The sequence below is a fragment of the Accipiter gentilis genome, chromosome 28, assembly GCF_929443795.1.
Source record: "Accipiter gentilis chromosome 28, bAccGen1.1, whole genome shotgun sequence".
Lineage (NCBI taxonomy): Eukaryota > Metazoa > Chordata > Aves > Accipitriformes > Accipitridae > Astur > Astur gentilis.
In genome coordinates this window covers 4,553,753-4,577,104 of record NC_064907.1, presented here as the reverse complement: position 1 = coordinate 4,577,104, position 23,352 = coordinate 4,553,753, and the positions used below count along the sequence as shown (strand labels likewise).

At 41.8% G+C, this 23,352-nt stretch overlaps 1 long non-coding RNA gene and 1 pseudogene across 1 annotated transcript; one reads left to right on the top strand and one right to left on the bottom strand.

Moving 5' to 3' along the window:
- On the top strand, positions 1–974 carry LOC126051532 (uncharacterized). Its single transcript, XR_007509835.1, has 2 exons — positions 1–63; positions 783–974. It is a non-coding gene; the product is annotated as an uncharacterized LOC126051532 (long non-coding RNA).
- Positions 975–3,309: 2,335 nt separating this feature from the next.
- LOC126051799 (protein ELYS-like) overlaps positions 3,310–23,352 on the bottom strand; it is a 42,169-nt pseudogene continuing 22,126 nt past the window's right edge.

Genomic DNA, 23,352 nt, shown 5'->3' with positions numbered 1-23,352 from the left:
ACCAATTGCAATGGTTCAAGCAGCTGTATCTCTTCTGGAGGATGCAGCTTGTCTGCCTAAACGGTAAGTACTTTCCCATGCAGAACAGCTTGATCTCCCCTAAAACTACTATATGTGTATGTTTCTCTTGGAAACTACAGATCTCATAACCCTGTGGATTTTTGTCTTGCCTCACCCAAATGGCTGTGCAAGGGAGATAACTTCACACACTTTGCTTTTGCTTTATTAAACCACCTTGATCTTGACCTATGAGGGGTTTTTTTCCATAGGATTTTCTCCTCTCCCTGTCCTACTGAGGAGGGAAGTGACAGAGCTGCTTGGTGGGCACCTGGCATTCAGCCAAGGTCAGTCCACCGCATTTCAGTATACTTCTATGCGTGTAATCGTAATACACCTATGTAATAACGTGTAATATATGTAATAATTGTAAGGTCATTATAAAAATAATACGTGAAACCTTCAGATACTGATTCACAGCCATTTACTCTTCATCTGCCTTTCAGTTTGAAAAGATGTAGTCATACATAGAAATGCTTTTGCTGCATCTGTTGCATCAGTGTCTGCATTTCCAGTTAATGGAATGGTTTCTCTTGAGTTTGCTGGCTGCAGAAACGAACCTATGAATATAACCAGCTTGCTAAATTCTGCACACGCTCTCCTGTGGGAGAGAGTGGCTTTTTCTTTCTCAGGCAGTGAAATACATCCTTGACTTAAAAATAAATAAAAGGTCTCACTCACTCACTGTACCACTACTGTTTTTCTCTTTTGATTTTCATTAACAGGGGTGGTGTATATTCTCCAGGAGCTGCTTTCTCCAAAACAAAACCGATCGATCGCCTCAACAAACGTGGTGTTGAGTTCTCTGTTATTAGCAAGCCTGAACTCTGAAGTCAAAACATAACTGTATGAACTAACCCCTTTCCTGGGTCTAACTCCAATAAAACTCATTTGGCTGTAAAAGCCTAATCATAAAATGGTTTCAGTGTGCTATTGTTTACAGCAGAAACAGAAGAAAAATGGAGTTAAAAGTTACAGTACTATTTGCTATAGCGAGCAAGCCCATGAAGGGGCTTGAGTTTTAGTTCCCAAGCATATTAAATCAGTGACTTATTGGGTACTAGTTCTAGAATTTTCTTTGATCTCTTCTAGCTAAATTTTAAGCTACTACTTAAGAGAACCACTATGGCATCTGCTTCACAATCAGCCACAGCCTTCTTGCTTGGCCCCAGTCTGCAACTATTAAAAGCAGGCAGGCCCTGGATAACAAGTGCCTTAGCAGATGAAACAACTAGTTACTCCTCATGCCTGTTTGGGAGGGGCGCTATTGCTTTGTGGTGTTCTTGCTTTCAAAGCCTTAGTGCCCATAGTGAAATAAAAGAGTAGTTGTTGTTTCTCAGAGCTTAAGGAACAGTTTTGTCTCCTTTTTCCCCCTGGGTTATTATAGAGACCAGGTGACTCTGTACTGTTGTCATAAGGTATTTTGACTTTCATTCTTACTAGCTTGCCTGTAGTGACTTGCACTAAAATAGAAGAGAAAGCACAAAGAGTAGGGTTTGTCAATGAGACCGTCATCAGCAACACGGCAGTTCTTCTCCCCATGGTGGCCAGCGGTGCCAGGGCTGGGAGGCCTGAGTGGCCCTACAAGCTGGTGGTGGTTCAGGGTTTTTCTGGGTGGGGTGTTTGGTGGTGGTGGTTGTTGGGGGTGTTTTTGTTGTTGTAGCTAAGGTCTACCAAAACCGGTTAAGTCCATCTCGGTTTTTACATTCTACATCATCCTTTATTTTGAAACTTGGAGGAAAACGGAATATGGCTCTTAATAGTATTTTCCTTTTGGTTGATTACTTGCATTATGTCATTAACTAGGTAAGACAAATGAAAACTGTAATGAGTAAAGCTAATATTGGTGACCCTTACTGAAGTACTTTACATAAGAAATTTTCCTCCTAAAGTTCTGAAAATTACTCTTTTGAGATAGAAAAATCTCTTCATCTCCCACAGCTGCATCACATTCACCATCTCTATTACCAGGCAAATCCCATGCAACTGTTGCTCTGTAGTATCACAGCTGTATTGAAGATTGAGATCACAACTATTCTGTTCAGGTAGGCAAAGCCAAAGAGATCAGCACCAAGAAGGTTGGTCAGTTATGTCCTTACATGAGAAGAGTCTGATGGCAGTGAATGGAAAGACCGTTTAAGACAAGTAGAATTCCTACAAAAAGCCATCACTGAATTTGACAGAGACTGAGATCGCTTAACTGGCATCACTTACGTTGTCATTCCCTTAAATGGATTAAGAAACATACACATTCTTGCTTGTGGGCATGCAAGTCAAACTCCACAGAGCCATTGAGCACTTAAATAATGAGACGGTTAAGCTACAAATTGCATCTCTAAGGGCTTAAGTATATTGAGAAGTCCAATGTTAACTTACTTTGTTCCCTGCAATAAACACGAGTGTATTTCAGAAAGCTATGGGACAATGTGCGTACTGCAGTTAACTTAGAACTAAACTTCCCCTCTTCAAGACTGTTCCCAACGTCCTGCTTCCAAAAGGATTCTACATACGCTTGTGCTGTTGGTGCTCATACAAATCACACACCTACCTCCTCACCTTTCTCTCTCTGTGTATTGAAGTTGCAGTCGTAGTACCAAAATACAAGCAATCAGTCATTCACTAAGAATTCACGATTTAGGCTGGATTGAAACCAAGTTCAACAGCAACGCGCACCACACCAATGACTGCTGTGGGATAAGCCTGCTCTTGGACCTTGCCAGGTCAGAGTCACAGCCAAGGAGTGAGTGACCTGAACGAACAAGCCACATCAGTGACCGTAACTTGCATTTTTCCCACTACCTCACAGATTGGTCATCCGCACAGCACAGTGCATTGGAAAATGCATTGCATTTTAGGAACAGCTTTAATTCAAAAGGAACTGCGGTACATTTATCTCCAGGCTTATCAAAGAGACTCATGATCTTGACTGCTTTGGTGAAAACAAGCATTCCTGGAATGGAAACCTGGAAGTTTTGCATAGAAGACAAAAGTACAAAGAGAATAGGAAACAAATGCTGTCTTATTACTTGAAATCCTATTCTCTCTTCATATTTTCAGATTGGCCTAGACTAATAGGTTACAAGGATTGCCTAACAACTCACAAGAAACTATGGACCGGTTTCTGCCTGTAGCTTGTTTTTTTTCCCCACCAGAAATCAACACCTAGGCTATTTCTGATTAGTTACATGGGAACCGATGAAATTCCAGGAAATAAATGTATTGCACTGACAACCCTGAGAGTTATCTGCGCCTTTATTTACACACTAGGCATGTTCTTGTAATACGATCCATTACAGATCTTATTATTGCAGCACATTTTGATGGGTTTCTCTCTTCTAGCATCAAAGGACTGCCAGCAGGTCCTTGGGGGAAGGCCTCCTCCCCTGTGCTCTCCTCCAATACTAATCGTCTCTTTCTGCCCCGACGTCCTGTTCCTACTGTAGTCCTGGGTGTGCTTGATTCCTCGTTTGGCTGGGCAGCTCTTTGCTCAGGAGCATCCGTTTTTTCTAGTTTAGCATGTGGGACTCCTCTTATTCTTCTCTCAGGAGTATCAAGGATTCCCACTTTCCCACCTGCACACATGTCTTCCTGAGCAGAGAGAGATTCTGTGTCTGCCAGGAGATTTTGTGCCTGCTTCCTGGCCCTTCTTCCCGGAGTGACGGGAAGTTTGAATTCTGTTTGAGGAAGCGATGATTTAGACAGATCAAGGTCAGAATTTTCTGAATCTTCTGATGAACTCATCTTTCTTCTTCTGCCTCTTTTAGCTGGCACCGGTAAAAGGTGTTGCGCACTAGGCTGCACCTCTTGATCCTTGACAATATTTTGCATAAATTGTAAATTAACGCTTTTCAGTTTTCTTGTACTTCTGCTGGGACTGACTGACGTTTTTATCTTATGACCAGTGTCAATCTGGCCAGTGTCTTGACCTCCCGCTGAACTTTTCCCTCCTCTAGTCCTTTGGGAAGTAGCAGAAGCGATAATGCTACCTTCAGCAAGAGAAGTTTCCTCATTAGCCTCTCCCAAGAGTTCAGCTGCAGCTTCCTTTGCTCTCCTTAATCTTCTTCTTGGAGTAGCGGCTACGGACTGTGTAGGGAGGGACAATGTTCGTCCATCAGAAAGACTGCTTTCTACTTTTTCTGCAGTACTTGGTTTAGGCTTCCTGCCTTTCCTAGGAGTAACAGGTATCACAAGCATTTGCTCCTCTTGAGCATTTTCTTCTGTTTGAAGACTAGAAGTCTCAGGCGCTTCTTTTGTTTGCCTGGTATTTCTCCTAGGAGACAGTGCAAACAGACCTGGTTTGCCTGTCTTCAGTAGCTGCTGAGTGCCTGCCGATGGAGCACTTAGACTTCTACTCAGCTGTCCCCTTGTACGTGTTCTAGGAGCGATGCCGTGCTCTACTTGACGTACGCTGGTTTCGTCTTCCACTCCTTCTGGCACAGTTCTCAAGGGAGCTTTTGCCTTCTGGAATCCAGTTACCTTTTTACCTGTGGTTTCATGAATAGATTGTTCTACAACTTCAGATGTAAATTCTTTACTTCTTGTGTCTTTGATTGCATCCAGTAAGTTCTCAGCAATAGCTGCCTTAATGGGTTCAGGCACATACGGGAGCGACTCTGCCATATTTTGAGATGCCTGATAACTAGTTACAGTGGACACCGAGTTGGTAACATGTTCTTGGGTTTCAGTATTTCCTAAACTGTTGACAGGTTTTTCCTCTGTTGTTGTGCCAGCTGCTTTAGAAGCATCTACTAATGTAGGGTCTCCCATCTCTGCTTCACCTTCTTCTCCTTCCAAGACTAAAGTAGAATTACTCTGGGATAGAAAAAGCTCTCCATCTCCCTCAGCTGCATCACATTCGCCATCTCTGTTATCAGGCAAATGACATGCAAGCTGTTGCTCTGTAGTATCATGGCTGTACTGAAGATTGCCTGAGGGATGTAGTTCACTATATGGTGATGTTTCAGGTGCTGCTTCTGAGGTTTGTGCCTTAACCGCACCATCTTCAATAACCTAAAGTTAAAAAATGTCTCTTAATGCATTATCAGTTACCAAACAGACTAACTTCAGGCTGAGCTAGATGAAGCTGAGGACAGTGAAATGCTGCTTTTCCTTTCAGATCGCCACCAAACGTAAAGTTAGAAACATACAAGGTACTCTCTACTACAGATAAAAGTTTATGCGTCTAAGGGACAGAGAACAGAGTATTCCGTGTATACAATCACATGCTCCATTTCTGATACTTCTGTTCCTGACTAACGATTTGCCACCCCCCGTGAACAAAGTGAGCAGTTTTACAATACAAGCTGTATACCCAGCTGGCAGCAATCATCACATTGCAGTACTTTCCGGACTGACTACAAATCCACACAGAGTGACCGACTCTGCATCTAACGAACGGGGCAAAGTACAACGATGTCCCCCAAGCTTAAAGTTTCGGTCATCATAGTTGTCACCGCAACACTTGTAGTCAAACTGGCCAGGTATCACATCGCACAACTCAACACCGCACTTTAAGGAATCACTTGGATTGCAGGAGACAACACATAGATTCTAAGTACCTCCCTCTCAGCCTTTGTAGCTCCCCATACTGAGCAATTATTCTCTCCTGCTAGAGCCACATGAGACACTCAAGCTTTTATGTTGAGAACAAAAGTAGTCTCTGTTATGTATTTCAAGTGACTCAGATGGCCAAGATAATTTAATCAACGCGTGAAGACCTTTGCCCAACCCTCTAAGTTACAGTGCTAGCCGAAGAGGGCAGAAGGAAGAAGCCACTCAGCGGGAGCCTCCATAGAATCTGCTTATTTTCTTGCCTCCTGCCTTGTCAAAAGTTGCTAACGCATCATCTTTTATCGTATTCTTAAACAGTTGTTCAACCCTAAACAAGACCCGAACGACATGCAGGAGACCTCGCATAGGACCATGCTGGTTTCAGCAGCCCAAGGATATGCAAATTTTCAAAGTCCTCAAACACTATTGTAATTAGCCTGGCAGAGAAGGGGAAGATGCGGGCAGATTTCTCCTCCCTAGGCTGGCTCCCCAAGGAGAAAAGGTAAACAGTGTAATCATTAACAGTCTCCAGGCGATGGCACCCCAAGTACGGAGATGCCCCCCATAGGCGGGCTCGCCGAGGAAAAAAGCTAAAAGCTGTAATTACTAATAGTTTCCGATGGATGGCTCCCGAAGTATGAAGGTGACGGCAATACCGAGTACAAATACCAGACTAGTTTCACGACCACCAGCAATTCTACCCTGTCATAAGCCGGCGTTACGAAGTACAACAGGGTAACTCCAGCCCGGTTCCCACCGGCCATTAACAGCACGGCAGGGAGCACAGACCGCAAGCGAGGTATTAGCGCAAATTTGAGAACAAGTGCATGTAGTTGCGCAACACGCATCTAGCAACGTGCCACGCTTCAAAGCTAAATTCGAGAAACACTAGTCATAGAATCGTAGAATCGTAGAATCATTTAGGTTGGAAAAGACCATCAAGATCATCGAGTCCAACCATTAACCATGCCCACTAAACCATGTCCTGAAGTACCCTGTCCACTCGCTTTTTGAATATCTCCAGGGATGGTGACTCAACCACTTCCCTGGGCAGCACATTTCAATGTTTGACAACCCTCTCAGTCTGCATAAACTTTCCTTTTATGCTTATAAATCTACGACCAAGACAGTAGGAAGTAGTTTGTCCTAAATTCAGTGAAGGTAGACAAGCCAAAAAGACACCTTTACGTATAGCTCAGTAAGAACCAGTCATAACGAAAACAGGAAAACCTTCACTCTACTGCTACAGGAATGGCTGCAGCAGCTTTGTGACCGTCTCACATGCCGGCTCCCTTCTTCCCATCACAAATTTTCCATTTACTCCCATAAGTGCGTGATTTATGTATTCCCAAGTCTATAATCATCTTCTCTAGAGCATTGTCCTAAACCCCAAAGCCGAGACGAGCTACGCAAGCGACTGCCTATTCAACTTCATCTGAAATCTGGGACACTGAAAAGCATCTTCTGTTGCTTGAGACCAATCTAGTTGTGCTATGCCTACCTTTCAGTTTGTATTTCACTCTAACTATTACTAATTCCTGTGAGAACAACCCTACAGGAAATCGACAGCATACTCTATATGCTACTTAGAGGACATCCACAATGAATCCAAATCACTCCTCGGCCCCAGCAGAAGTGAGAACAATGGGGACAACCTGCGACAACTGAGGAATCTCCGGCTCTGATTTTCAGCCCTTGTGAACAACCTTTTAAAATTCATATTTTACAAAGTTGAGATGTTAAAACCCCCACATTTTCACACACACACAAAAAGAGTTTTAGGTAGCTGGAAATATCTTGACACTGAAATTAACTCATTACTGGGAATTCTCTTTATGTTAATAAGGAACAAATAGCAAAGGACCTAAGCACCCAAATCATTCTGAAAATGAGTTTGGTTCCCACGTCATTTTGTCATTTGCTAAACGGCCTCCGGTATTGAAAAGCTGCGCTCCCCAACTTTTCTTATTGTCTTCAACATTAAAACTATTTCTTTTTTTAAGTCAAATAAGAAACATTTACATTCTAGCAAACCAAATGAAGGCATGGTGATTTTAAAGAATATTTAGGCGGGTTTTAGCACTCCTACAGCTCTCAAAGGCCCAAGTCTTGGCAGGTTCTATTCTGTGTTCTAGGTACAGCAAATGCATAGGAGAAAAACCTATCTGCCCTTACCCAACGAGGTTTGGACTTGTGTTACCCAGCTAAAGAAACTGAGACGGTTTTGCGTGCCTTCTAATTGTCAGTTAGACAGGACTGTCCTCAATTTGCAAGGTGTTTTCTCTTTTGTAGAAAATGGGAAAATAGTTTACTTACATTAATTTCCTCAGTTTTAGGAAGATTGTTACAAACAGTTACCTCTTCCTGTGGAAAAGGAACGTTTCCTTCATCTTCAGCTGCTTCTGGGTTACGTTCTTCAGGTAAATCCACACACTTCCCCTCAAGGCAATTTTCTGAATGAGTACTGACCACATCCTCGCTGTCAAGGGTACGTATCACAGCTGGAAGAGATTTATATGATTTTAACTTAACTGCTCTACAAATGAGATGCGTTTAAGCAACAGGAAGTAACAGAGGGAGCAGGAGCCAAGAATACAGTTCTCCATCCTGCCACATACATCGGGCTTTCCCCAAACGCTAGAAACCAGAACCATCTACCTGGTAGCTAGTTATTCTTCACAGCCGGAATAGTGAGGGATGCATCATCTTTCAAAATAGTAACTCAAGCAGCAGATCCCATAGCACACAAATTAGTAGTGGTGTACAACACCGAAATAAACACTGATCTCTCCTTCTAATATTTTACATTCTACCAGTGTTCTCAGTACCTTTATCCAGAACAGGAACATTGGCTATGCATTTTCTACAAGGACTTTCTCTGAGGAGGGTATTCTTCTCTCTACGGTTTAATGAAAGGTAGCAGTAACATGCTAGTACTACTTCAGTCTGAGACGCCTGTAGCGCTATGGCAAACTGCACGTTTTACTTGAGGCGTTCAGCTACCTTAACTCACATAACATCTCCCACATACTGTTACGTACATTCACCCTCTGCCTGCAGGGATTCAGAAAGCTGTGGGTTTGTTGCAACTGGTATGGCTTTTTCTGCTGATGAAGAGGACATTTTGGACTCCTGCTGGTTTGCTTCACTGCATGAACAGAAAGAGAGAAATCCATCATAAAGCTTCAAAACAATCCTTGAAGAGCTTTACAAATTACTTTCTCACTGTAAAGTCTTCAAGTTTCCAAACAGAAAAAAATTAAGAAAAATTAGAAATTCCTTTACCAACACATCGACATTCAATTCCCGACTCATCTTGTGCAACGAATCAAGTACTTAACATTCTTCCCAGCTATCTCACACTGGATAATAACATAACAACAGAGTTGTATTAAAGAATAATATATTATTTGTCTTCTGTAGAAAGAGTGCAGCTGCCATACTCGAGGTCTAGAAGCAACTGAACAAAAGTGTGTGCCACTGTAAGTTACCACGTGAAATTAAGGGTTATTTCATCGCTAACGTCTCTCACTAAGCACTTGCAGCTTTTCAAGTACCTGGTGAGAAAACTGCTTCCCTTTCCAGAAACAAATAGATGCTAATTGACCACACACAGAAAATAGAAATTAAGTGTATAAAATACTGCCAGAAAGTATTCAAGCCGCACAATAAACCCACTAAAGTTACAGGAATCTCAGGTGTAATTTTCACCGACATAACATTCCGACAAAAGCAGGGCTTCTCTTCACAGTATCTGCTTAGTAGCCCCCTCAAACTGTAGAAAGGTGCATACAGCCTGCTGAATGAAGTCCTCAGCCCACTACTTTGGGGTCTGCAATGATTTGAGAAAAAAGGCTCAAAGTGACAGCTCGTCAATTTCACTTCTATTCACACCACATTAGTTCTGTCCACAGACAGAAAGGGACAGGAAACCTGTTGTATTTAAGAACACAGGACAGAACCAATACCAGCTCAAAAATCATAGTTTTCAAACACAGGAAAGCCAGCAGTCACACGTTGTGTGAACCTAAAGGTGTCTCGATTTCATAAACTTACCCTTCACTTGCAGTCCCAGAAGTAGCAGCCTCAGCAGCTTGAAACAACCATTTACCATCCTCAGGAAGGGTAAGACGTTCAGCATTTGATTCTTCCACAAATCCTACAAAAACAGACAGATGGGTGACTTCCCTGTTGCACGTAACATCATTTCTTTTAAAATGCTCATATGATTTTCAAGAGAGCCGGCAACGCATTTCACCTAGGATGGTGACCTAACAAAATAACGCTACCAAGACTTCAAATGCACAGAAGGTCTGAATTCTTCTTTCCAGTAAAAGAAGAAGTCTGACGCGTAATTTCCGTCAAGAAAACAGCATGGCCATTGACATTCTGTTTACAAACTCAACTTGATATGTTACTGACCTAATACATAAAAACCTCAGGAAACATCCCTCCTTCTTAAAATCGGGTCATAAGTTTTTCTTATTTCTCTTTGGATATTTAACTCATCCCAGCAATGCTTCTTTCCTCTCTTGATTTCGTTTGCCCTCTTCTACAAGAATGCATCTAAGGTCGTCTCCCGTTCTTTTCTCTAGCGATTGACTGGTGCTGTTGAAACCCAACTGCTTGCTAGCCTGTTTTTCTCTCAACAGGCCAAATTTTAGAAACACCCTCCTCCTTTTCTTCTTTGTTTCTGCCGTCTGCTTCCTCCAGATCCAACAATTACCTTTGCAGACAGTACGCAGGACTGGGATAATTTTGCTAGCTCAGGCCAAACAAGAGCTATACTGACTGCCCTCTAATGCTTCCAGAGTACTGAAATTGTACAGAACTCTTTGTACCATAGTCCGGCAATGACAAACTTTCTTCATAAGGTTATTCTTTAATGATTAGGACCTCATCATTGTTTTTAAGGAAAAGCACCCTTGATTTCTTGTCCAAACACAGGGCAGCTAAAATCAGACAGGCAAATGTTTTGACCTGTCTTACTAGAAACACTCAGACCTGGAGAACCCCAGGTCTGAATTCCCATATACACGGAGCCCCTGTCTGGGCACTCCTCTTATTGAAAAAGAAGAGGAGCTGAGGAACTTCAGGAGCAGCAGTCACTCTCCAGGATCCTCCGGAATCATCTCGGGCTTAGGACTGAATCAGGCTGCATATGATGCACTGATACCGGAGTACACGCTCCCCACTACAAACTGTTTCGAGACCTCGGACGCAGAACTCCGACACTTGCATACCTCTCCCAGGAATAGCAAACTTCTGTTATAAGGAGCTGAGCGGACTGAGCTCTGTTTGTCCAATCCTGACTGTAGCTGTGTTTACACATCTTCTCCCTGTTCCTGCACTACTGTCATTCCCAGCTCTTCATCACTGCTCACCACCTAGTGAGTGACATCTCTTCTAACCTGCCAGCAGACCTGCTCATATGAACACATCCTCAGCAGCTGCACTGGCTTGAATGAGTTGAATGGAGCTCAATTACCAAAGACCAGCTGAAATAGGTTTGGAAAAGGCTGTATAAGCTGTTGAGCCAGCAAAAGGAGCAAGCATAGCTGTAATGAGAAGCAGATACACAAGCAGACTCACTTCCCAAAGAAAACTATTTAACTGAGCACTAACGAGGGGGGTAAAAAAACAAAAGAACAACAAAAAATTACCTATCTAGTCAAAGCACGCCATACGCTAAACGTGCTGTAAAAAAACCTGCAGCCTACAGAAGTACCCCTAAAACAGAACCAGAAGCCTAAGTTTTCAACTTGTACCCCTCTCAAAACTCCCACAAGTCACTGCTGCCTCTCCGCTGCAATTACACACAAGAAGTGCCCGCCAAAAGCAGTATACATTCAGAATGTCCACGAGACCTAAAAAAGGACTCAAAACACAGTGGCAAGTTTAAAAGCCTAGGACAAGGAAGTGCCTGGGACATTTGTGAATGCTCATCATGGACTGTTGCACCCATCCGTAATTTAGCCTTTTGAAGTCATCCAAGAAATGCAGAAGCTTAGGTTATCATACCAGGAAACATACCAGCTGCTTTTCTTAGTTCTGATGAATCTGGTTGTTCCATCGGGAAGGGTTTCTCTTCAACTATTTCACTGTCTTCCTCCTTCTCCAGTTCTTCAAAATCGGCAGTTTCTTCAGTGGAAGAATTAGCTGGATTAACAGCTATAAAGATGACTTCATCTTCAAAATCGCCAGGTGATTTTGCATCATGATACTCCAAAGCAGCTTGGTCTGACCTGGCAGAGAAGTTACTCTTTTCTTTGCTGACATCCATTTTCTCCAAACCATCTCCAGACTCTTCTACTTCAGCACCATCTTCCTCGGGATTGCTCAGAGGAAACAGAGTTGGTTCATCTCTACTTTCCTCCACCACTCCGTGATGATGCTCAGATGAAACTCCAGATGGTGCTTTATTATCTTCCGTCACCTTTATTTTTTAAAAAGAAAGTTCACAATCAAGATCACACATATACTTTTTGTCAAAGCCAGACAAAAAAAAGAACAAATATATACCAATATTTGTCAGTTTTACAAGTGTCACCTCAAGCAAGGTGCTACAAAATTAGTTCTCCTTCTAGCGCTATCTTGGCTTTTAAAGCGGAGTGTAAAAACCAATCACACTGTTGACTGCTTATTGAGTTTCCACAGCCTTGGAGAATTAAGATGAAGTGGGCCTTGTAAGTGCGTGCTTACCCTGTCATCTCAAGGCTGTTCATTGGGTTCACTACTGTGTTTTCAAGAAGAGGGAGCTTTGCATACCTAAAATCGTAACTCCAAGATTTCTCTTTTTTTATGCTTGCCTTTTCAGCTTGTATGCACTACTAACATATTTTAGCGTTCACTATGCCTGTGGCGTGGAACAAGGAAATTAATCCGGCCACGCTGCACTATTACTAAGAACTTCCTACAGGAGAGAGAGCCTCTTCTTACAGTTGAGTAGCTCTTTCTAACAGGCAATAACAGGTACGATAAAAACAGGTTAAGACAATTTGTTAGCACAGGTGCGGAAAGCTCCTACAGGTAGATACTAGCACATGCCCCCATCCGTTTGGTACGTTACTCTGGCAACTCCATGACGAGCTGAATCAGGGAAGCCACCCGACAGAACAAAAGGAGGAGCAGAAGGGGGCAACTTCCAGGTGGACAGACTTCATTTGACAACTATACGAATGCTATCGCTGGTGCAAGGCAAGAAGCAAAACCGAGAACTTTAGGGCTAGAGAAGAGACAGCCATACAGCTCTCTTCATCGGCAGTCTATTTTTACCATAACTTAAGGAAACCCAGTCCTTGCAAAAAGAGAGACTGAAAGTAAATGCAGCTCATGACTTTTGTTGCTTTCAGAGGTGTTTCGTTCACAAAGCTTAACGAACCCAAACAACTGACTCAATCTGTATTCCTTACCTTCCTGCCATACCACCGTTTCGAAAGGTATAGCAGAAAGCTGCACACATGCAATTTGGAACAACCACAGCGCCTAGCGATGCTGCAGTAAAAACCACCAAGGTCCCTGGTATTTGTTATGAATATGTTCCTGCAGGCAGGTGATGTTACAGAAGGTCTAACATAACCTTTTTTGACCAAATTCAAGTCTGCCGTTCTGATTTGCTATTCCAGTTCTCAATATAAGGAGTTTTGGAAAACTTGAAAAACACTAAATCAAATCACAGTCTCTAAAGCCTTTAAATATAAAGATCACTAACTACAGGCCAGCTTACCCCAACAGTCCATTTTGCATTCAAGTTCTCTTCCCTGAAAGATATTCTGTGCTCCTTTGCTTGTAGAGGAGGAGTAACTGATTGTCCTGGAGATGCAGAAGGAGTTGCTAGGGGTGTAGTGTGAAGGCTGGATCTGAGCATAGACTGAGGAGTAAACGCAGGAAAACCAGAAGCAGCTGTGGCCAAAACTTTAGCTCCCTATGAAAAAAAATAATAATTTAAGACCTGCTAAATCTTCAAAAGAGAAGACTTCACTTGTCAAAAGTATTAGTTCAAATTAAACTGACTTTGTACCAGCAGAGAGGACAAAGATTAGCCTCTGCACTGCTCTTTTTCCAAAGGGACAAAAAACTTAATGGTATAAAAACCATGCGTTTTATGTTTCTTATGACTCTTTTGGCTTCTTTCTTCTTTTTTTTTTTCTTTTTTTATTAATGCAACATAAAATGTTAGTGTTCAAATTAATTTTCTGAAGAAACAAGGATGTGGCATCTTCTTGTCTGCAATGCTATCTCCCATCCCAGTAACTTTTGCCATATCTACACTGCTCTTCTACAAGGCATACAGCTTCAAATGCTACCCCAGATACAGCAACTGAAAACACTGCCATGAGAAATGGCAATCGGCAAAGCAACAGCGATACCTTCTTTCTTCTCTGATTAATCAATCCACGCACTGGACTGAATGAAGTGACACTGCTGTAAACATACCTACACATCTTCATCTAGAAGCGTTCAGGTCTCCTTACGTCAGCTCAGAAAAGATTTTACAGTATTGAATGGGTTTAAAAGGAAGAGAATGAAACCAGCTTAACGATATGGACAATAGTTAGTAAGAAGAAAAAGGTTATAATTCAGAGAGATCACTACTATTCTGTTCAGGTAGGCAAAGGCAAAAAGAGCAGCACCAAGAAGATTGATTGGTCAGTTGTTATTTCCTTACATGAGGAGAGTTTGATGGCGGTGAATGGAAAGAGAGTTTAACACAAGCATCAATACGTAGAATCCCTGCAAAAAGCCATCACTGAATTTGACAGAGACTGACATCGCTTAACTGGCATCACTTACGTTGTCATTCCCTTAAGTGGATTAAGAAACGGAAGCATATACATTCTTGCTTGTAGGCATGCAAGTCAAACTCCACAGAGCTATTGAGCACTTAAACAATGAGATGGTTAAGCTACAGATTGCATCTCTAAGGATCTATGTGTACTGAGAAGTCCAATTTATAACCTACACTCGTTTTTATTGCATGGAGCAAAGTATTTCACGAAGCTATGGGACAATGTGCGTACGGCAGTTAACTTAGAACTAAACTTTCCCTCTTCAAGACTGTTCCCAACTTTGTCCTGCTTCCAAAAGGATTCTACGTCCAATAACCACACGCATGCTGAAAATATTCCACAGTCTGAATCCAACAGGGTCTGTGTTAAATACTGTAGTGGTTTCATGTGAAACAAAGTTTACAGGCTTTTGCTTCGGTTGGTTGATCCTGTTTTTTAAAACACAAACCTTAACCACAAGAGGTGTCTCCAGTAAATTCAGCTCTGATGCTCCTGAAAAATTCTTTTGTGAGATGGAACCAAGCATATTTGGTTTCAGCGGGCTGGGTGCCATGAATGAAGTAGAAGCGCTGCATGGTGACTGCCAGCTACCACCCTGTGCTGCAGAACTTGAAGGAACAGGACGAACCACCAAATCCAGCGATCTGTGAAGAGACACAATTGAAACTGTGAACATAAATAAATACCTGAAATAAAATCATGCTGCGCTCAAGACATCTGAGGTGATACTTAACAAAGACATTCAAGGAACAAGAAATACAGGTGAACCCTCACTGCTGGGCTGATGTATCAGGCCCATGAACAAGTTACAGGCCTTCTCTTGTTTTTTCATTATTTCGTGACATGTCACACTGAATTTCCTAAATCCCTGCCATCTGAGGCAAGAGTAATGCAATTTTACGTGGCACAAGTGATGTGTAATTCTCATGTCAGAAGAAAATTCCTCTGCATTTCACTGCTGGGGCCACTTCAAATTCTCCACTTAGTTGTGTCCCCAAGCTGACCTTTTCTTTAACAGGTACAAAGCTAAATTTTGTTAACGGGTGTCCCAACAAATGCATCGGGCAGCTCCGCATCAGGGAGAGGACGTGCTATGACTGGTGGTTCTGTAGCTCTAGGCCTAGAATTAGATGGAAAATGTAACTGACTTTCACTCCCCTCAAGTCCAAACGTACCAGAATTCAAGTTTCACCTTGAATATACCACCGCTAGGAAAATCATCTGACAACTGCTAGCTTCTTTTTTGCTCTTTATAATTCTGCCTGGTTTTGAGTAAAAAAAAACAAAACAAAAGGCAGAAACGAAGCAGAAACTGGGCCCAAAGTGGTAAAAGATTACTATTTGATCACACAATCAAGTCTACCAAAACCTGTACACCAACAGCTTGTTGGCAACCATGGTTTTCGTTTCAGCTACCTTAAATTCTGTAAACACATTTACTGTAATGTAAATAGATGTATTTGCACAAATGAGATTATCATAGCAGAAGAACTCTCGCTCCAAGTATTACTTACGATGAATTGATTCTCAAATGTTATATCTTGTAGGTGCAAAAAAGCCAAAGGAAGCTTTATTCAGGTGCCCCTTCCCTCCAAAACACTAACATAATTCAAGTGGATTTCTCTCTCTCTCTCTCTCTCTCTCTCCAGACACGCAGCTCAAGACTAAACTTTCTTAAAAGGCTGCTTACCTATCACGGCGTGAGCAACTGGTTTTCTGCTCATTTCCTACCCCTACTTCTCCACTTTTGGACAATATATTACTGATGAATGTTGCACTTGTACGCACATTTCCTGCATTTGCTTGTTTTGTTACTGTTGATAACGGCTTTGGTCTTGCGACTGTAAAGCAAGAGGGGAAAAAATATCAGCCTTGTGTGATCAAAGTCGTGGTCAGTTGTCCATTGTATTTCCCTCCCCTAATAATTACCTTCTCTTGAGACCGATGAAGGCAAGTGGTAAGGCTTGGCTCTCTCTCTGGCCAGCTTCCTTTGAACTCTAGGAAGGATCTTGCCACACTGGTCCAATCTAGAACTTCTGGCAACTGCTCTCTCTCTCAAGCGAGGCTCACCATCATTCTGATGAACAAAAAGCATAAAGCAGGAAGGTAACTGATTACAAGAAGTTCATTGCACACAACTAAAGTATTAGCTCAAATTAAACTGACTTTGTACCAGCAGAGAGGACAAAGATTAGCCTCTGCACTGCTCTTTTTCCAAAGGGACAAAAAACTTAATGGTATAAAACCCATGCGTTTTATGTTTCTTATGACTCTTTTGGCTTCTTTCTTCTTCTTTTTTTTTTTAATTAATGCAACATAAAATGTTAGTGTTCAAATTAATTTTCTGAAGAAACAAGGATATGGCATCTTCTTGTCTGCAATGCTATCTCCCATCCCAGTAACTTTTGCCATATCTACACTGCTCTTCTACAAGGCATACAGCTTCAAATGCTACCCCAGATACAGCAACTGAAAACACTGCCATGAGAAATGGCAATCGGCAAAGCAACAGCGATACCTTCTTTCTTCTCTGATTAATCAATCCACGCACTGGACTGAATGGAGTGACACTGCTGTAAACATACCTACACATCTTCATCTAGAAGCGTTCAGGTCTCCTTACGTCAGCTCAGAAAAGATTTTACAGTATTGAATGGGTTTAAAAGGAAGAGAATGAAACCAGCTTAACGATATGGACAATAGTTAGTAAGAAGAAAAAGGTTATAATTCAGAGAGATCACTACTATTCTGTTCAGGTAGGCAAAGGCAAAAAGAGCAGCACCAAGAAGATTGATTGGTCAGTTGTTATTTCCTTACATGAGGAGAGTTTGATGGCGGTGAATGGAAAGAGAGTTTAACACAAGCATCAATACGTAGAATCCCTGCAAAAAGCCATCACTGAATTTGACAGAGACTGACATCGCTTAACTGGCATCACTTACGTTGTCATTCCCTTAAGTGGATTAAGAAACGGAAGCATATACATTCTTGCTTGTAGGCATGCAAGTCAAACTCCACAGAGCTATTGAGCACTTAAACAATGAGATGGTTAAGCTACAAATTGCATCTCTAAGGATCTATGTGTACTGAGAAGTCCAATTTATAACCTACACTCGTTTTTATTGCATGGAGCAAAGTATTTCACGAAGCTATGGGACAATGTGCGTACGGCAGTTAACTTAGAACTAAACTTTCCCTCTTCAAGACTGTTCCCAACTTTGTCCTGCTTCCAAAAGGATTCTACGTCCAATAACCACACGCATGCTGAAAATATTCCACAGTCTGAATCCAACAGGGTCTGTGTTAAATACTGTGGTGGTTTCATGTGAAACAAAGTTTACAGGCTTTTGGTTCGGTTGGTTGATCCTGTTTTTTAAAACACAAACCTTAACCACAAGAGGTGTCTCCAGTAAATTCAGCTCTGATGCTCCTGAAAAATTCTTTTGTGAGATGGAACCAAGCATATTTGGTTTCAGCGGGCTGGGTGCCATGAATGAAGTAGAAGCGCTGCATGGTGACTGCCAGCTATCACCCTGTGCTGCAGAACTTGAAGGAACAGGACGAACCACCAAATCCAGCGATCTGTGAAGAGACACAATTGAAACTGTGAACATAAATAAATACCTGAAATAAAATCATGCTGCGCTCAAGACATCTGAGGTGATACTTAACAAAGACATTCAAGGAACAAGAAATACAGGTGAACCCTCACTGCTGGGCTGATGTATCAGGCCCATGAACAAGTTACAGGCCTTCTCTTGTTTTTTCATTATTTCGTGACATGTCACACTTAATTTCCTAAATCCCTGCCATCTGAGGCAAGAGTAATGCAATTTTACGTGGCACAAGTGATGTGTAATTCTCATGTCAGAAGAAAATTCCTCTGCATTTCACTGCTGGGGCCACTTCAAATTCTCCACTTAGTTGTGTCCCCAAGCTGACCTTTTCTTTAACAGGTACAAAGCTAAATTTTGTTAACGGGTGTCCCAACAAATGCATCGGGCAGCTCCGCATCAGGGAGAGGACGTGCTATGACTGGTGGTTCTGTAGCTCTAGGCCTAGAATTAGACGGAAAATGTAACTGACTTTCACTCCCCTCAAGTCCAAACGTACCAGAATTCAAGTTTCACCTTGAATATACCACCTCTAGGAAAATCATCTGACAACTGCTAGCTTCTTTTTTGCTCTTTATAATTCTGCCTGGTTTTGAGTAAAAAAAAACAAAACAAAAGGCAGAAACGAAGCAGAAACTGGGCCCAAAGTGGTAAAAGATTACTATTTGATCACACAATCAAGTCTACCAAAACCTGTACACCAACAGCTTGTTGGCAACCATGGTTTTCGTTTCAGCTACCTTAAATTCTGTAAACACATTTACTGTAATGTAAATAGATGTATTTGCACAAATGAGATTATCATAGCAGAAGAACTCTCGCTCCAAGTATTACTTACGATGAATTGATTCTTAAACGTTATATCTTGTAGGTGCAAAAAAGCCAAAGGAAGCTTTATTCAGGTGCCCCTTCCCTCCAAATCACTAACATAATTCAAGTGGATTTCTCTCTCTCTCTCTCTCTCTCTCTCCAGACACGCAGCTCAAGACTAAACTTTCTTAAAAGGCTGCTTACCTATCACGGCGTGAGCAACTGGTTTTCTGCTCATTTCCTACCCCTACTTCTCCACTTTTGGACAATATATTACTGATGAATGTTGCTCTTGTACGCACATTTCCTGCATTTGCTTGTTTTGTTACTGTTGATAACGGCTTTGGTCTTGCGACTGTAAAGCAAGAGGGGAAAAAATATCAGCCTTGTGTGATCAAAGTCGTGGTCAGTTGTCCATTGTATTTCCCTCCCCTAAAAATTACCTTCTCTTGAGACCGATGAAGGCAAGTGGTAAGGCTTGGCTCTCTCTCTGGCCAGCTTCCTTTGAACTCTAGGAAGGATCTTGCCACACTGGTCCAATCTAGAACTTCTGGCAACTGCTCTCTCTCTCAAGCGAGGCTCACCATCATTCTGATGAACAAAAAGCATAAAGCAGGAAGGTAACTGATTACAAGAAGTTCATTGCACACAACTAAAGTATTAGCTCAAATTAAACTGACTTTGTACCAGCAGAGAGGACAAAGATTAGCCTCTGCACTGCTCTTTTTCCAAAGGGACAAAAAACTTAATGGTATAAAACCCATGCGTTTTATGTTTCTTATGACTCTTTTGGCTTCTTTCTTCTTCTTTTTTTTTTTAATTAATGCAACATAAAATGTTAGTGTTCAAATTAATTTTCTGAAGAAACAAGGATATGGCATCTTCTTGTCTGCAATGCTATCTCCCATCCCAGTAACTTTTGCCATATCTACACTGCTCTTCTACAAGGCATACAGCTTCAAATGCTACCCCAGATACAGCAACTGAAAACACTGCCATGAGAAATGGCAATCGGCAAAGCAACAGCGATACCTTCTTTCTTCTCTGATTAATCAATCCACGCACTGGACTGAATGAAGTGACACTGCTGTAAACATACCTACACATCTTCATCTAGAAGCGTTCAGGTCTCCTTACGTCAGCTCAGAAAAGATTTTACAGTATTGAATGGGTTTAAAAGGAAGAGAATGAAACCAGCTTAACGATATGGACAATAGTTAGTAAGAAGAAAAAGGTTATAATTCAGAGAGATCACTACTATTCTGTTCAGGTAGGCAAAGGCAAAAAGAGCAGCACCAAGAAGATTGATTGGTCAGTTGTTATTTCCTTACATGAGGAGAGTTTGATGGCGGTGAATGGAAAGAGAGTTTAACACAAGCATCAATACGTAGAATCCCTGCAAAAAGCCATCACTGAATTTGACAGAGACTGACATCGCTTAACTGGCATCACTTACGTTGTCATTCCCTTAAGTGGATTAAGAAACGGAAGCATATACATTCTTGCTTGTAGGCATGCAAGTCAAACTCCACAGAGCTATTGAGCACTTAAACAATGAGATGGTTAAGCTACAGATTGCATCTCTAAGGATCTATGTGTACTGAGAAGTCCAATTTATAACCTACACTCGTTTTTATTGCATGGAGCAAAGTATTTCACGAAGCTATGGGACAATGTGCGTACGGCAGTTAACTTAGAACTAAACTTTCCCTCTTCAAGACTGTTCCCAACTTTGTCCTGCTTCCAAAAGGATTCTACGTCCAATAACCACACGCATGCTGAAAATATTCCACAGTCTGAATCCAACAGGGTCTGTGTTAAATACTGTAGTGGTTTCATGTGAAACAAAGTTTACAGGCTTTTGCTTCGGTTGGTTGATCCTGTTTTTTAAAACACAAACCTTAACCACAAGAGGTGTCTCCAGTAAATTCAGCTCTGATGCTCCTGAAAAATTCTTTTGTGAGATGGAACCAAGCATATTTGGTTTCAGCGGGCTGGGTGCCATGAATGAAGTAGAAGCGCTGCATGGTGACTGCCAGCTATCACCCTGTGCTGCAGAACTTGAAGGAACAGGACGAACCACCAAATCCAGCGATCTGTGAAGAGACACAATTGAAACTGTGAACATAAATAAATACCTGAAATAAAATCATGCTGCGCTCAAGACATCTGAGGTGATACTTAACAAAGACATTCAAGGAACAAGAAATACAGGTGAACCCTCACTGCTGGGCTGATGTATCAGGCCCATGAACAAGTTACAGGCCTTCTCTTGTTTTTTCATTATTTCGTGACATGTCACACTGAATTTCCTAAATCCCTGCCATCTGAGGCAAGAGTAATGCAATTTTACGTGGCACAAGTGATGTGTAATTCTCATGTCAGAAGAAAATTCCTCTGCATTTCACTGCTGGGGCCACTTCAAATTCTCCACTTAGTTGTGTCCCCAAGCTGACCTTTTCTTTAACAGGTACAAAGCTAAATTTTGTTAACGGGTGTCCCAACAAATGCATCGGGCAGCTCCGCATCAGGGAGAGGACGTGCTATGACTGGTGGTTCTGTAGCTCTAGGCCTAGAATTAGACGGAAAATGTAACTGACTTTCACTCCCCTCAAGTCCAAACGTACCAGAATTCAAGTTTCACCTTGAATATACCACCTCTAGGAAAATCATCTGACAACTGCTAGCTTCTTTTTTGCTCTTTATAATTCTGCCTGGTTTTGAGTAAAAAAAAAAAAACCAAAAGGCAGAAACGAAGCAGAAACTGGGCGCAAAGTGGTAAAAGATTACTATTTGATCACACAATCAAGTCTACCAAAACCTGTACACCAACAGCTTGTTGGCAACCATGGTTTTCGTTTCAGCTACCTTAAATTCTGTAAACACATTTACTGTAATGTAAATAGATGTATTTGCACAAATGAGATTATCATAGCAGAAGAACTCTCGCTCCAAGTATTACTTACGATGAATTGATTCTCAAATGTTATATCTTGTAGGTGCAAAAAAGCCAAAGGAAGCTTTATTCAGGTGCCCCTTCCCTCCAAAACACTAACATAATTCAAGTGGATTTCTCTCTCTCTCTCTCTCTCTCTCTCTCCAGACACGCAGCTCAAGACTAAACTTTCTTAAAAGGCTGCTTACCTATCACGGCGTGAGCAACTGGTTTTCTGCTCATTTCCTACCCCTACTTCTCCACTTTTGGACAATATATTACTGATGAACGTTGCTCTTGTACGCACATTTCCTGCATTTGCTTGTTTTGTTACTGTTGATAACGGCTTTGGTCTTGCGACTGTAAAGCAAGAGGGGAAAAAATATCAGCCTTGTGTGATCAAAGTCGTGGTCAGTTGTCCATTGTATTTCCCTCCCCTAAAAATTACCTTCTCTTGAGACCGATGAAGGCAAGTGGTAAGGCTTGGCTCTCTCTCTGGCCAGCTTCCTTTGAACTCTAGGAAGGATCTTGCCACACTGGTCCAATCTAGAACTTCTGGCAACTGCTCTCTCTCTCAAGCGAGGCTCACCATCATTCTGATGAACAAAAAGCATAAAGCAAGAAGGCAACTGATTACAAGAAGTTCATTGCACACAACTATCTCTGCTATTTCTAATTAGTGAATACATTTCCTCCACAGATACTGTACAATACCGCCACTGCACAGAGGAGCAGCAAGTTCTACTCCTCGGCACACACCAATTCCACCCGGTAATTTCAGCAAAGGGCAAGGCAGACTAGGATAAGAACAGAACCTACAACTTCTGGTTGAAACAATTCCGGCACTCGGCAGAACCTTACTCCGATCCTCTTGTTCTCACCTGCAATTTTCAAATGCCTTACGAAATAGCAGGCTTTCCCTTGTTTTTCCTGTAACACCAATGTCCGAGATGACTGAATATTCAGGACAACTGCAAATTACAGTGGACGCAATGATGTGAATATTAAAACAGGTAAGAAAAGGCTACCTACACACACCTTCTGCCTGAAGTAAAGTTTTCAAATGCAGGACCTAAACCTTCCAAGACCACTTTATAAGTGCGATCCACTGGAAAACTATGGTTCCGGAAAACAGAACATGTATCACAGATTCATAACAGAAGTTCGCCAAACGCAAAATTTGTTCTGGCTGTTTTGAGAAATAGAAGTTAGATAGGAATTTCTGTCATCAAAGGGGTAAACCAGAAGTTGCGGATTCGCAGAGCTCATGCTATACCTGGAGGAAATAAAAAGAAAACCAAACCAGCACACAGATTTTACCTGTGGATTGGCATCCAGACTGCTCTCAGCTAGAAAAATAAAGTTGTGTGCAAGATTCAAGAGATGACATACAACATACTCTTCAGGCCACAGAAAGGAGTGACACAAACAGCGTTCAGCATTCTAAACCATTATTCCTTAGATGCAAACAAACTATGTTAAGTGGAGTTGACAATGGTCTGCAACACTTAATTTGTAACTTCACGCAGTAGCTTTGGAGTAGTGAAATATTTTGTTCAACTTTTAGGTTCAGCTGTAACGGAAAGTGTAGAAACTT